The sequence below is a fragment of the Crocodylus porosus genome, unplaced genomic scaffold (genome assembly GCF_001723895.1).
Source record: "Crocodylus porosus isolate Cpor-Errol unplaced genomic scaffold, CroPor_comp1, whole genome shotgun sequence".
NCBI classification, from domain to species: domain Eukaryota; kingdom Metazoa; phylum Chordata; order Crocodylia; family Crocodylidae; genus Crocodylus; species Crocodylus porosus.
Window position 1 is genome coordinate 6,498,382 of NW_017728942.1, and position 11,437 is coordinate 6,509,818.

The 11,437-nt window shown below is 43.8% G+C and overlaps 1 long non-coding RNA gene across 1 annotated transcript; it reads right to left on the bottom strand.

Annotated features, from left to right (window-relative positions):
- Positions 1–1,895: 1,895 nt before the first annotated feature.
- Positions 1,896–9,354, bottom strand: LOC109318731. Its single transcript, XR_002103308.1, has 3 exons — positions 9,178–9,354; positions 7,822–7,824; positions 1,896–1,912 (listed from the first exon to the last, which is right to left on the bottom strand). It is a non-coding gene; the product is annotated as an uncharacterized LOC109318731 (long non-coding RNA).
- Positions 9,355–11,437: the final 2,083 nt, after the last annotated feature.

Sequence of the window (11,437 nt, forward strand, 5' to 3'; positions counted from 1 at the left end):
GTTCAAAGCACCTGCCACCGTATTTGCAGCCAGGGGATGCTGATATACATGATGCGTGGGTGCTTTTAATTAGTGCGGCTCACTAATTAAAGCGCCTGGTGCCACATCCCAAAACACATGTAAAAAATGCCCTTTTTGCCTACTTGTCTATAATGACATATATCGGGGTATTGGTTGTAGCCATGTTGGTCTAAAGACACAGGCAGACAAGGTTACTTGGGTAAATGTGATATCTTTTATTAGACCAACAGAATAGTTGGGAAACATTTTCTCTACAAGTTTTGGGCACTAGCACAGGTGCTTGCACCCAAAAGCTTGTAAAGAACAATTTTTTGTTGGTCTAATAAAAGATATCACATTTCCCCAAATAATCTTGTCTGTCTATGGTGACATATACATACTTCTAGTAAGAAATAAAGCACAATAGCTGCAAGTGTTTCCTCACTCTTACTTCTGTCACACCATTGGAGTTTCAGTCTCTCCAGTGGAGTTCCTTAGGATTTACAGTTTTGAGTGAGGGGAGAATTAGGCTAACTGATCTGGTATGCATGGGCATAGCTGAAATAACATTAACATCTACCACTGCTTATACCAGCTGATGATATGTGCTGAAATCTGTTTTCTCAATGTCCCTTTATCTTCATTACAATCATTTCAGAGCGTTGCCTGCCAATGATGGAAAGTTTACAGTAGTCATTGCAAGGTTCCACCTACTATACATTAAACCTAATGTAGTATACTTCATTAATACACTAATGCTTAAAGTAATGGCTTCTGAGGTTCTTGGTATAATGACCCTGATTAAATGAGAAAATATCTTTGCCTGAATACAATTTTTCTTCAGTCATTACTTCTTAATCTTCTTTAAATCTCTTCTTTCCTTTCATCCCAACCAAATTAAGATGTTTTTGCTGGGGCAAATTGGAATGTATCTTAGAAGTCACTGATCATTTCACATGACCAGATTCTTATTTGCTTCTCTTGTCCTGCTGTAGAAACCATTACTACAGCTCAAATAACTAACTGGGGTTGTAGCTAATACAAAGCAGGCACATCACAAAGCAATCAATAACAAATAAAACAGTAAGGAAACTGAAGGTTAAAATACAGAATACTTTCCGTTCAAACAAACAAGATTTCAGTTCGGTTCATTAGCCAGCAGCCTTACACTCAGCCTGACTAACGAGATTCCTGGTTTCAGAACTTTGGGCTAATTATCCCATTTTGTCAGAGGGCTGCAGGAGGAAGGGGATGGTTTAGGGTGTAGGGGCCTCGGTCAGGTCTGTGTTTAATTCTTGCCTTCTTGTTTGACCAAGGACAAAGCATTTAGTTTTTTGACATCTCAGTTGCCCACCTGCAAAGCAGGGCAACAGGACTGTAAGCATCGGAGTATTGTTCCCCTAGTGCATTGTTAAGGAAGTAACAGCTCACCATGTCATGATATCCCTTTACAAGGGACCTGCAGTTTCAATCTTTGGGAATTTCCAACAGACAATATCATTAGGAGTCAACGATGCATTTTTTTTTTTTTGTAGGGCTGCACCGATAAAGATTTTCTTGGCCGATACCCATAGCTGATTATTAACCTACCATATCTGTTGATGCTGATCCAATAATCGATATTTAGTAATAATGCAAGGCATTTTAAACTACTGACATCAATAAACTTTATTTTATTTGTGTTACATTTATAACACACGCACACGTACACAAACAAGCTTTAGTTGAAGCGCCCCCCACTGCCATTTCTAAGTGTGGGGACACTGATACAGGAGATGTGGTGGCACTTTAATTAGAACATCTCTCAGAGCCACTTTAATTAAAGTGCACCCCCTCCCACTCCTGGAGCACATATCGAAGTGCCTGTGCCAGCTGCAGCCGGCGGGGCTGGCCTAGCAGTGCCTGTGACTGGCTATGTGGAGCCCTTCAGCCCCGTTCTTCTACATGATGCCCTTGAACCCCAGCCCGGGGGCAGCTGCCTGAACCTGCCCCACCAGGCTGATGGGGAATGTGTGAGCCTTCCTGACTGCCCAGGGCTGGGTGGTTTCTGGGCCAGGCTCCTCGCTCTCCTCCCTTTGCCCAAGGCAGGGACATGGGACCATTCTAGGTCTGGAGATACTGGGCCACCCCTTCTCCACTGCCAGGTCCTAGGTCCTGGAAGTTGGACTCCAGTGGGGGGAAGGGTCCCTTCCCTTCTTCTCCTGGTGCCACTGCTGTCAGGTGCAGGGCAATCCTCCATGCCCTGCAGGGGAGACTAAATGGACTCGGCTCTGGGAAGGGCAGACTGAATGGACCCGGCTCTTGGTCCCTGCCAGCCTCTGTCCCTGGCCCCTGGGGTGTGGACCCCAGGCACTGTGGGTTGAGTCATGCTGGGTCAGACCTCCCTGCCCCAATTATGTCTTTGCAGAATTCAACACCTTCTACAACACCTGCCCTGGTCCCAGCCCGGCCCCTTGGCGAGGGGATGGGGTGTTTCCAGGGTCACCCAAGTTCGTGGGAAGGAAGCCAGGCATCCGGGGGCTCCAGCTCTGTAGGTGAGAGGAAACCCAGGTGTCTGGGGGCCCCGGCCCCACAGGCAAGAGGAAACCCAGGGATCCAGGTCCCCAGCCAGAAGGCATAATTATCAGAAAAAATGATTGGCTACAATGGCCAAAAAAGGCTGATAGTCAATAATGTCACTCATTTCCCTTTTCCTGGTGCTGATCCAACAGGAAATTAATATATCAGTGTACCTTTTTCAAAAAATATGTGGATGTATTTCTTGCTGGGGTCCCTTGATCCCAGCTGACTTCCTGCCTATGGCGAGGGGGCTGGACTCGATGATGTCATGAGGTCCCTTCCAGCCCCTAATGTCTATGAAATCTATGAAACCTCAAGCTTTTATGCCTTCCCTCTTCTCCCATGGAGTGGGGATTCACATCCATAGGCGTAACTGGGCCATTTTGGGGAGCAGTATGCAGGGGAGCAACTGCAGCTATGCTGCTACCAATGGTGGCCAGTCCACTGCCACTGCTATTTTTGTGCTTCCCCAACCAAGTTGGCTGAGGTCATGCCCCTTCAGTTATGTGACTGTCCATATCTACAGATGTCCTAAGAGAATAAAAGAAATATTCAGACCTTGGGATATAGGAAGTGCACATTTTCATGGGAGGTCTGTATCCTACGGGCTCCTCTACTCCACGGCAATAAAGATGTAACATGTTAGTCCCTTCCAAGCTTAACTCTGTGGAAATTATTCTTTGGTTTATTAAATAAACTTAAATTCTTGCCAAATCCTTTCATGTCAGTGAACTAAACCACTCAGAGCCTCCCTAATGACAATACTTAAGATTAGGGTTACAGCTTTGTAAATGCTAGGGGAAGGTCTTTCACATTGACAAGAAGGCCATGAAATTGTTACTCTGATGAAGTTAATTAAGCAAACAGGACAATGGTATTAACATTATGTTAATCTATCTTTCATTTTCTGGATACTTCTGTGGTTCCCCTCAGTATAATATCTCACCACTCTGCAGTACTAATGAATTTACCCTCCCAACACTCCTTTTAAGTAGGAGACATTGATATCTTATCTCACAGATGGGAAACAGACAGATAGATTAAAGGTCTGATTCAAAGTCAATTGAAGTTAATGGAAAGCATCTCACTGGCTTTGCATAAGGGCCCATAGACCCGATTTTCAAGTGTTCTGAAACTATAATTAGAAGCAGACAGGTGCTGAATATCTAGCCCTATGTGGCTTATACCTAACTCAAGGTTATATAGCGAGGTCTGTGGTTGGACTGCAAGTGGAACTCAAATCTCCCAAATTTCCACCTGGTGCTTTAACCATAAACTCACTCCTAATTTCAAAAAAATATTCTAGAGAGATGTTAATTTTACACTTCAGAAAGGAAAACAAAAACCTTATTCACACAGCTAAATTTTCACTTCGGGCTGAATAGAAAACCAACGGAGCTGTTGCTTTTTGTATTAAGGACTTTTAGTCATACCTTTAAGCAAAATGCTAGCCTGTAAATGATATTAAAACAACACCATGAACAGAACCAAAACTTTACACAAAAATGAAGTTTGCAGACACTGCCCATATAACCCTTTGCTTAGGACTATTTAGCGGTCTAAATGTAATCTTTCCCCCTCGTTGTATAATTCATGCACCATTTGTACAAAACTCAGAGAGCTCCTTAGATAACTGTGAGGCAACCAGAATTGCTGTCCCCAAGGAAATAAAAACAGCTGTGCACTGAAGAAGCATCTGTACTCCATCTGAACATGCACCTAGCACTCAGCATCCAGGCTTCCCCTTCTTTGTCTAATCTTTACAGGTTCCCTTAAGAGCACAGCATTAGAGGGAGAAAGCATTCGCCCTTCTATCTCTCAAATGTCTAATTTCATTGAATTTCCAGACTAAATGCAGAAGTATGATTTTTTACTTTGGGTTCCACCCTCAGTGGACTAGGTTAGAAATCAGAGTATGTGCATGGAGAATAGCCAGAAATAGCAGCTCATTCTCTTGTCCCTCCTCTTCTTTACTAGTGAAAATACATGTGTACTAACATCTCCTAAGGCAGTGATGTCACAACTGAAATGAGTGGAGTTTTGGGGCACAATTCGATGTAAAGAGGAGGAGATCCTTGGTCGCCTAAAGAATTAAATCCACGCATCTGGCACAACACTAGATGTGCTGATGTTTGAACGGGAACGCAGCTCAGATGGAAGAAATGCACCACATGTACACACTCGTGACAAGTATACCAGGGATTTAAAGTGATGGCCCATTTCTGCTCCTGTGAGCCAAACAGTCAACCAGCCGGCTGGTCAAAAGCACCACTGATGTAGGTCTGAATTCACCAGCACCAAAGAACCAGCACCAGCAGCTGCTAAGTGAGAGGAGAGTTTGACTGAGTGAGGTTGTACAGGGAAGTAAGATTACCAGGGTGCAGAACAAATAATTAAGCAAGAAGACTGTGGCAACGAGCCATAGGTATTAGTCCAAATACTCTCTCCATGCAGAATTGTCATGGAAAACTAATGCAGCACCACCTTTGGGAGCTACAGAGGAATGAGAACCACGGCCAAAGCCAACCTCCCACTGCCACTGCTGGCTACACTCTTTTCCAGCACAACTTACCTGTCAACACACAAGTCTGCACATGCATAAAGCACCAGCTCGAATTTGGCTCATAAACTTAAACCGTTCATCTATTCCTACCGACAAAACGAGTTTCAATGATACTTTGTCTGGTGCCGTCATGTCCTTGTAATTGCAATAGCCTCAAACCGAAGGATTAATAAATCAAGAGCTAAATCTCAACAAGGCAGGCTTAACAATAATAATTTTAAAGTAACATTATAAGGCTTCCTCTCTGCCTTTGGGTAGCATTTTCAAGGCTTTTCTCCACAATATAAAAGCCAGAGATCTATTTTTATTTTTAGAGGCAGCAGCATTTTCCAGCTTCATTCTCCCATAGTCACAGGAGTCCAGGAGCTGAGGTTTTAATAGAAACACCACGACAGTTATAACACTGATGAGTAAAGCAGAGATTTTCAGATAAAAAGGAGGGAGATAATGAATGCAAAAGTAGAGAGTAAAAAGTGTGCCTTCCTCATAGATTTTGGTTTTTCACAGACCAGCAGAAAAGCCAAGAAGAAGGTAACTGGTGAACACCTAAAGGGAGAATTGAGGCAACTGTTTCTTTTTGGGAGTCGTTGCTTATATGTTATAAGAGTAAGTGAAACAACTTATTATCAGAGTGCAAGAGAGTAATGGGTCATTTTTATAATCAAAAGATAGCTTAGCTGGCTGCTCCAGACTTTTGACTTCTTGCTTGCTTCTACAATTCAGCCACTTACCCTATTTTTACCGTCTTGTTAGCTATTCACTCATTGTATCTCAAGGAAAACAAGTTTCCTTAAATGGCCTGTTCTTTGCTATCTCTAATTGTGAATGGAATATAATAGAAAACAGATCAAGGCATATCTTGTTGGTTGTGTGTGTGCAATATTAACAAAGGAATAGAAAATTCTCCTCAGATCTGGGAGAGGACACTGAACGCAGAACACATATGCCATTGTTTTGGGGAGGGGAGGGGGGGTTGTAAGCAAAGATACATTTACAGACAGGGTGGCATTATACAAGCTCTTCTTTCAAACCTGTCAATATGCCATTCAGATTTACGGTAACAACTGAAAAAGCAGGCATATTCATTCCCCATGTGCAGGCAAAGCACAGCTCTAGCAAGCTACTATATTCTGTGAGGCATATACCACTCAGATTTTATCATCAATCAGAGCCTGTGAAATAAGTTCTGAATAAATGAGAAAACTTTTAAAATATTAACACAGCCTTCATTGCATGAGACTTTGATTTTACAAAACTGGCTCTTGGTAATGCTGCTTTCTTCAGAAACCACCACAGACCCAGGCCAGTTATCTTAGCATAAGTTGTCATCATTTTTGTAAGAGTGAAAGTACTATTTCAGACAGCACTTAGAGCAAACAAGCATAGTGATCATTGCCGATAATATAAATCCTACAGTTGCATCCATGACTTAATTACAATGGAGCAAATTGCAAGGCGTTTTCCCAGCTAACCTCCATAAAAGTGATAGCGAGATTCCTAGTAGCACCGGTCTTTTGCAAAAGTGAACACTTCCTTCTTGGCCCTTTTAGATCAACCTTTGAGAAGCTACATTTGCTGGCCAGCATCCTAATTCAATGCCTATTGAAACCTGTAAAAAAGTTCCTATCAACTTTAGCAGGCATTGGATCAGGCCTTAGAAGAGGGATTTGGAGAAAGGACTTGTTTTCAGATCTCCAACTGATTTGCTGTGTTGATGTTTGTGAAGTCCTTTGAAGGTTTCCAACAAAGTAATGGCAGAGTACACGGTCATTTTTCTCATCCTAAGAGTTTAACTGAGTATTCATAACCAATCACTAGGAATGAAATACTTTGGCTGAACAAATCATTACAAGGCACGAGACTGAACATTTTACATCAGTGTTGAGTCTTCACTTCTCTTGGGTGAGGTCTCTGTCGTTGCTATTCATTTGATAATTTCCGCTATTTGAACACTGGCAATATTCTCCATTTGTGAAAGGAGCTACACCGTTATAATGCAATTAGACTCAGAGTTTGGGAGAGGGGTGAGCAAAGGGAGTTGTAGTGTGCAAACATGGCCCAAAGATTCTTCACATTTGGAAAATAAGTCCAACTGGTATTCATATCACAGTGGGAGCTGCAAGCATGCAGAGGCCAAATACAGCAAAAATCCCTACTTTTAAATGAGAATCTGAACGAAGAAGCCACCAGCTTAGTGATCTGGTGATGTGCTGTGACACTGTCACATCCCCACCTAAATGACATTTGTCACACTCAAGTAGAAATAATTATTAATAATTTCCATTTCATTAGGAACACTACAATGAAATGTCAACAACTTCAAAAGTGCAGCAGAAGTGTACAAATTAATTTTGATTTTCTGAAGTATAATTATTTTTGTAAGTACCACACTGTGTAATCACTTTGGGCTTCACGACTTGTGCAATCAGCTATACTCTGATGTACTTGTCTGTTTTCAAACATGACTTCCTCGAGTCACCAGCTCGTGGTTTTGATGTTGCAAGGAAGAATGTTAGGAATTGCTTTTCAAATGCCGATTAGCATCATGGATGTATTTAAAAACTGTCTCCACTTATGCAGCTGGCTAACTGGTCACCATAGCCATGTTGTAAGGAGAAGAAACTATACAAAAGTCAATCTCTTTCATTTCAATGCCAATGTCACATGCTGGATGACACCATTCTCTCTCTTTAATACACATGCTTGCCCTCTCCTGGGGCTCATTCTGGTTTTCAAATGCAAAAGCCAGTATTGCTGTGGAATTAATTGCATTCCCTTGAGCTGGAGGTCCAGCCAGAAAAAGCCTGAAACTAGCCAATAGAAAGTTGGTAAATCATCCAGAGAAGGACTTGTCTGGGTATGGCTAAGCCTGCTCATGTGGCAGCAGCAATAATAGCCCACGGCTTGTAATGCTTAAAATCCAAAAAAGACCTTTCTTCTATCACCTGCCTAGAAGGTTGCACATCCAGCTCCTGGCTTAGGACCCATGAGTCACTGCTTTGTTGGAAGGGCTTTCTTCGCCTTGTCACATAAGGCACCCAGATCATATAGCATTGCCTCTGCTTTCCTCAAGGGCCTACTGACTCAGTCTGCTAATATTCATGCTGTTTTCCTGCCTTGCCTACTATACCAATGAAGTGTCTATCATCAGCAAACCTTGTTCAGACTCTGTATCCAACCACGGAAATAACAGGCATTCTTAGATACCTGCCTTAATGACAGATGTTGCATGTTTGATCAGCTCCCATGGGCTCCGATAGCTGTTGTTGCTATAGACGCTCCAATGCCTGGCTGTACAGGTATATATATCCCAGTGGCTGCTGCATCTGAAATGACTCCCTGGCAAATCTTTATTTCATTAAGTGAATGGACTTCTGTTCCTATGTCAGCTGTGAAGGCATATACATAAACACAATGTTCTCCTTAACTTCTCCCTACCATAGTAAGCAATCGTGGTTCACTTTCCTGAGCCATCCAATCTCTCTCTCAGTGTTACCAAGCGTTATGAATGTTGGCATATTGGCTTGTCATTCTGCACTGATCTCATAGTTTCATAGATGTTAGGGGCTGGAAAGGACATTACAGATCATTGGTTCCAGTCGCTCTGCACTTGGGCAGGAAAAACCACTGGGGTCAGATGATCCCAGCAAGATGGACATCAAGACACTTTTTGAAGATCTCCAGAGTGAGTAACTGGACCACCTCTGGGGAGAGTTTTTTCCAAACCCTCGACACTCAACTTGTAAAGAAGTTTTTACTTATGTCTAATCTGAAGTGCTCTTCAATCAGTTTTTGCCCATTGTTTCTTGTCCTCCCCTGGGGGTTCTTGGTGAATAGATGCTGCCCCAGGCCCGGATGTATGCCCCTGATATACTTCTAGGCTGCCGCCAAGTCCCCTCTGAGTCTTCTCTTCTCAAGGCTGTACAGGCCCAAATCTTTCAGCCTCTCCCTGTACGACCTGGTCTCTAGGCCTCTAATCATGCATGTGGTCCTCCTTTGGGCTCTCTCGAGCTTCTTCACATCCTCCCTGAAGTGTGGTGGCAAGAGCTGGACACCAGTACTCCAGCTGCGGTCTCATCAGGGCCAAGTAGAGCAGGAGGATGACAGCCTTAGCCTTGCTCGAGATGCCTCTGTAGACACATGCCAGCGTTTGATTAGCTCTGTCAGCTACAGCATTGCATTGGTGGCTCATGCTCATTTTGTGGTCTATCATGACATCCAGGTCTCATTCAGTTGTGGTGCTGACAAGCATAGCACTTCTGACCCTGTAAGTGTGTTGTGGATTATTTCTCCCCAGATGGAGCATTTTACATTTCTCTGTATTAAACGTCATCTCATAGTTTCATAATTTCTAGGGTCACAAGGGACCTGAACAGATCATCAAGTCCGATCCCCTGCCCTGGCCAGGAATAAGTGCTGGGATCATAATACCCCAACCACATATCTATCCAACCTCCTCTTGAAGACCCTCAAGTTAGGGGAGACCACCACCTCCCTTGGGAGCCCATTCGAGAGCCTAGCAGTCCTAACCGTAAAGTAATGCCTCCTGATATCAAGCCTGAACCTACTCTCAATCCATTTGTGGCCATTATTCCTTGTTATCCCAGGTGGTGCTCACCTATTTTACGCTAGTCCCCCCGGTGAGTTTATAGATGGCCACAAGATCCCCTCTCAGTCTTCTCTTGTGGAGGCTGAATAGATTCAGGCCCTTTAGTCTATCTTTGTAGGGCCCTGCCTGCTGTCCCCTGACCATGCCAGTGGCCTCCTCTGGACTTTCTCGATGCTAGCCACATCCCTCCTGAAGTGCGGCGCCCAGAACTGGACGCAGTACTCCAGCTGTGGCCTGACCAGTGCCGCATAGAGGGGAAGGATTTCTGCAGTTGCTAGATGAAAGACTTGTATCTGCCAGCAAGATCTGCAACAGCCTAAAGAAGGTTTTAATTTTGTGCCAATTGTTACATCAGATAAACCAAAGTGCACAAAAATCCTCCTGTCTTTTCATTCCACAGTATAACCAAAAGCTCTGCTTTGTACCTGCGTTGGTCAGTAATCACTCAGAGACAAGGAGCCGGATGGAGGCCCGCTTGATTCATTGTGTAAGCTTTAACAGCTCACAGCACCATACAAAATTTAGCTTTTGTCAAAGGCACCCACCACATCTATCTAAGGTTTGCATTTGATCTGCAAATTGTTATTTATAGCTGATGACTCATGCCTGTATTCTTCAGGACTGGGCAGGGTTGGCCAGGCCTCTTTTGACAAAGGCAGTAAGTGGTTTATGGGCAGTTTCCGCTAACACTGGCCTCTTATAGATAGAGGCATGCCAATTTTTTTACACCATCAGTCCAAGGCCAAGGCCTCCTTTTCTCTGTGTGTGCAAGGCACACTCCAGATGCCCTAAGCTACTTTACTTGTGGAAGGTGTTTTGACTTAAGCTACCCTCCACCCCCCACCTAAGTTTCTGTTACTTACGAAGGCAGATTGCCCCAGTGGACTTGGGACTAAGACAAAAATCAGGGCCTTTGAGCCTGCCCTGACACAGCAGAGCCCCAGTGACACAACTTGAGGTCTCAGAAGTAGCTCACACAGGAAGTTTGCAGCATGGACATCGGCCTCATTTGTTCTCATGATAACAACAGATCAGCTAGAGCTGCATGAGATTTCAGCTCCAAACCCCATTCAGCACATCTGTTTTCAGGTTTCACTGCAAATTTGAGACAGAAGTTAACAGACCCTGGCTGAGATCTGAGAGAACCTCCTCAGCCCTTCGGGATACCCCCCGGGTCGTGTGCTTTCGTTTGGCGCCACATGGAAGTTGGTGGGCTTGGCAGAATTTCACTTATCCTCATGCAGAAACTGTGAAGGTGAGAAATCAATCAGTTGCTTGCACACACACATGCATGCACACCCTCCTTTGCTGAATGAAACTGCCAATGTTTTTTTTAAACGCTTTCAGAATGCATGTGGCATTGAAAGGTTACAAGTAGACATGTATGAACAGTATCATTAGCCACAAAACACTCAGTTCTTCCACAGCTGGATTCAGCTACAAGCACAACTGGCCCAGGAGGCAAATCAGAGTCCCTGGACTCATGTTCTCATATAAAAATAACAACTTTCATTATTTTTAAAAAGAAAGATTTAATCCCTTCAAAAACACAGGCAACCTTCTAAGCGTGACTGGAACGGCACTTGTGCGGTGATGTCTGCTGACGCCTCCGGACAGACTGGACGAAATCCCTCTGGGCGCCAAGAACTGCTCAATGACCTACTGTTGTACAGCATCTCAACCAAGGAATGGGCGGTCTGTGTGTG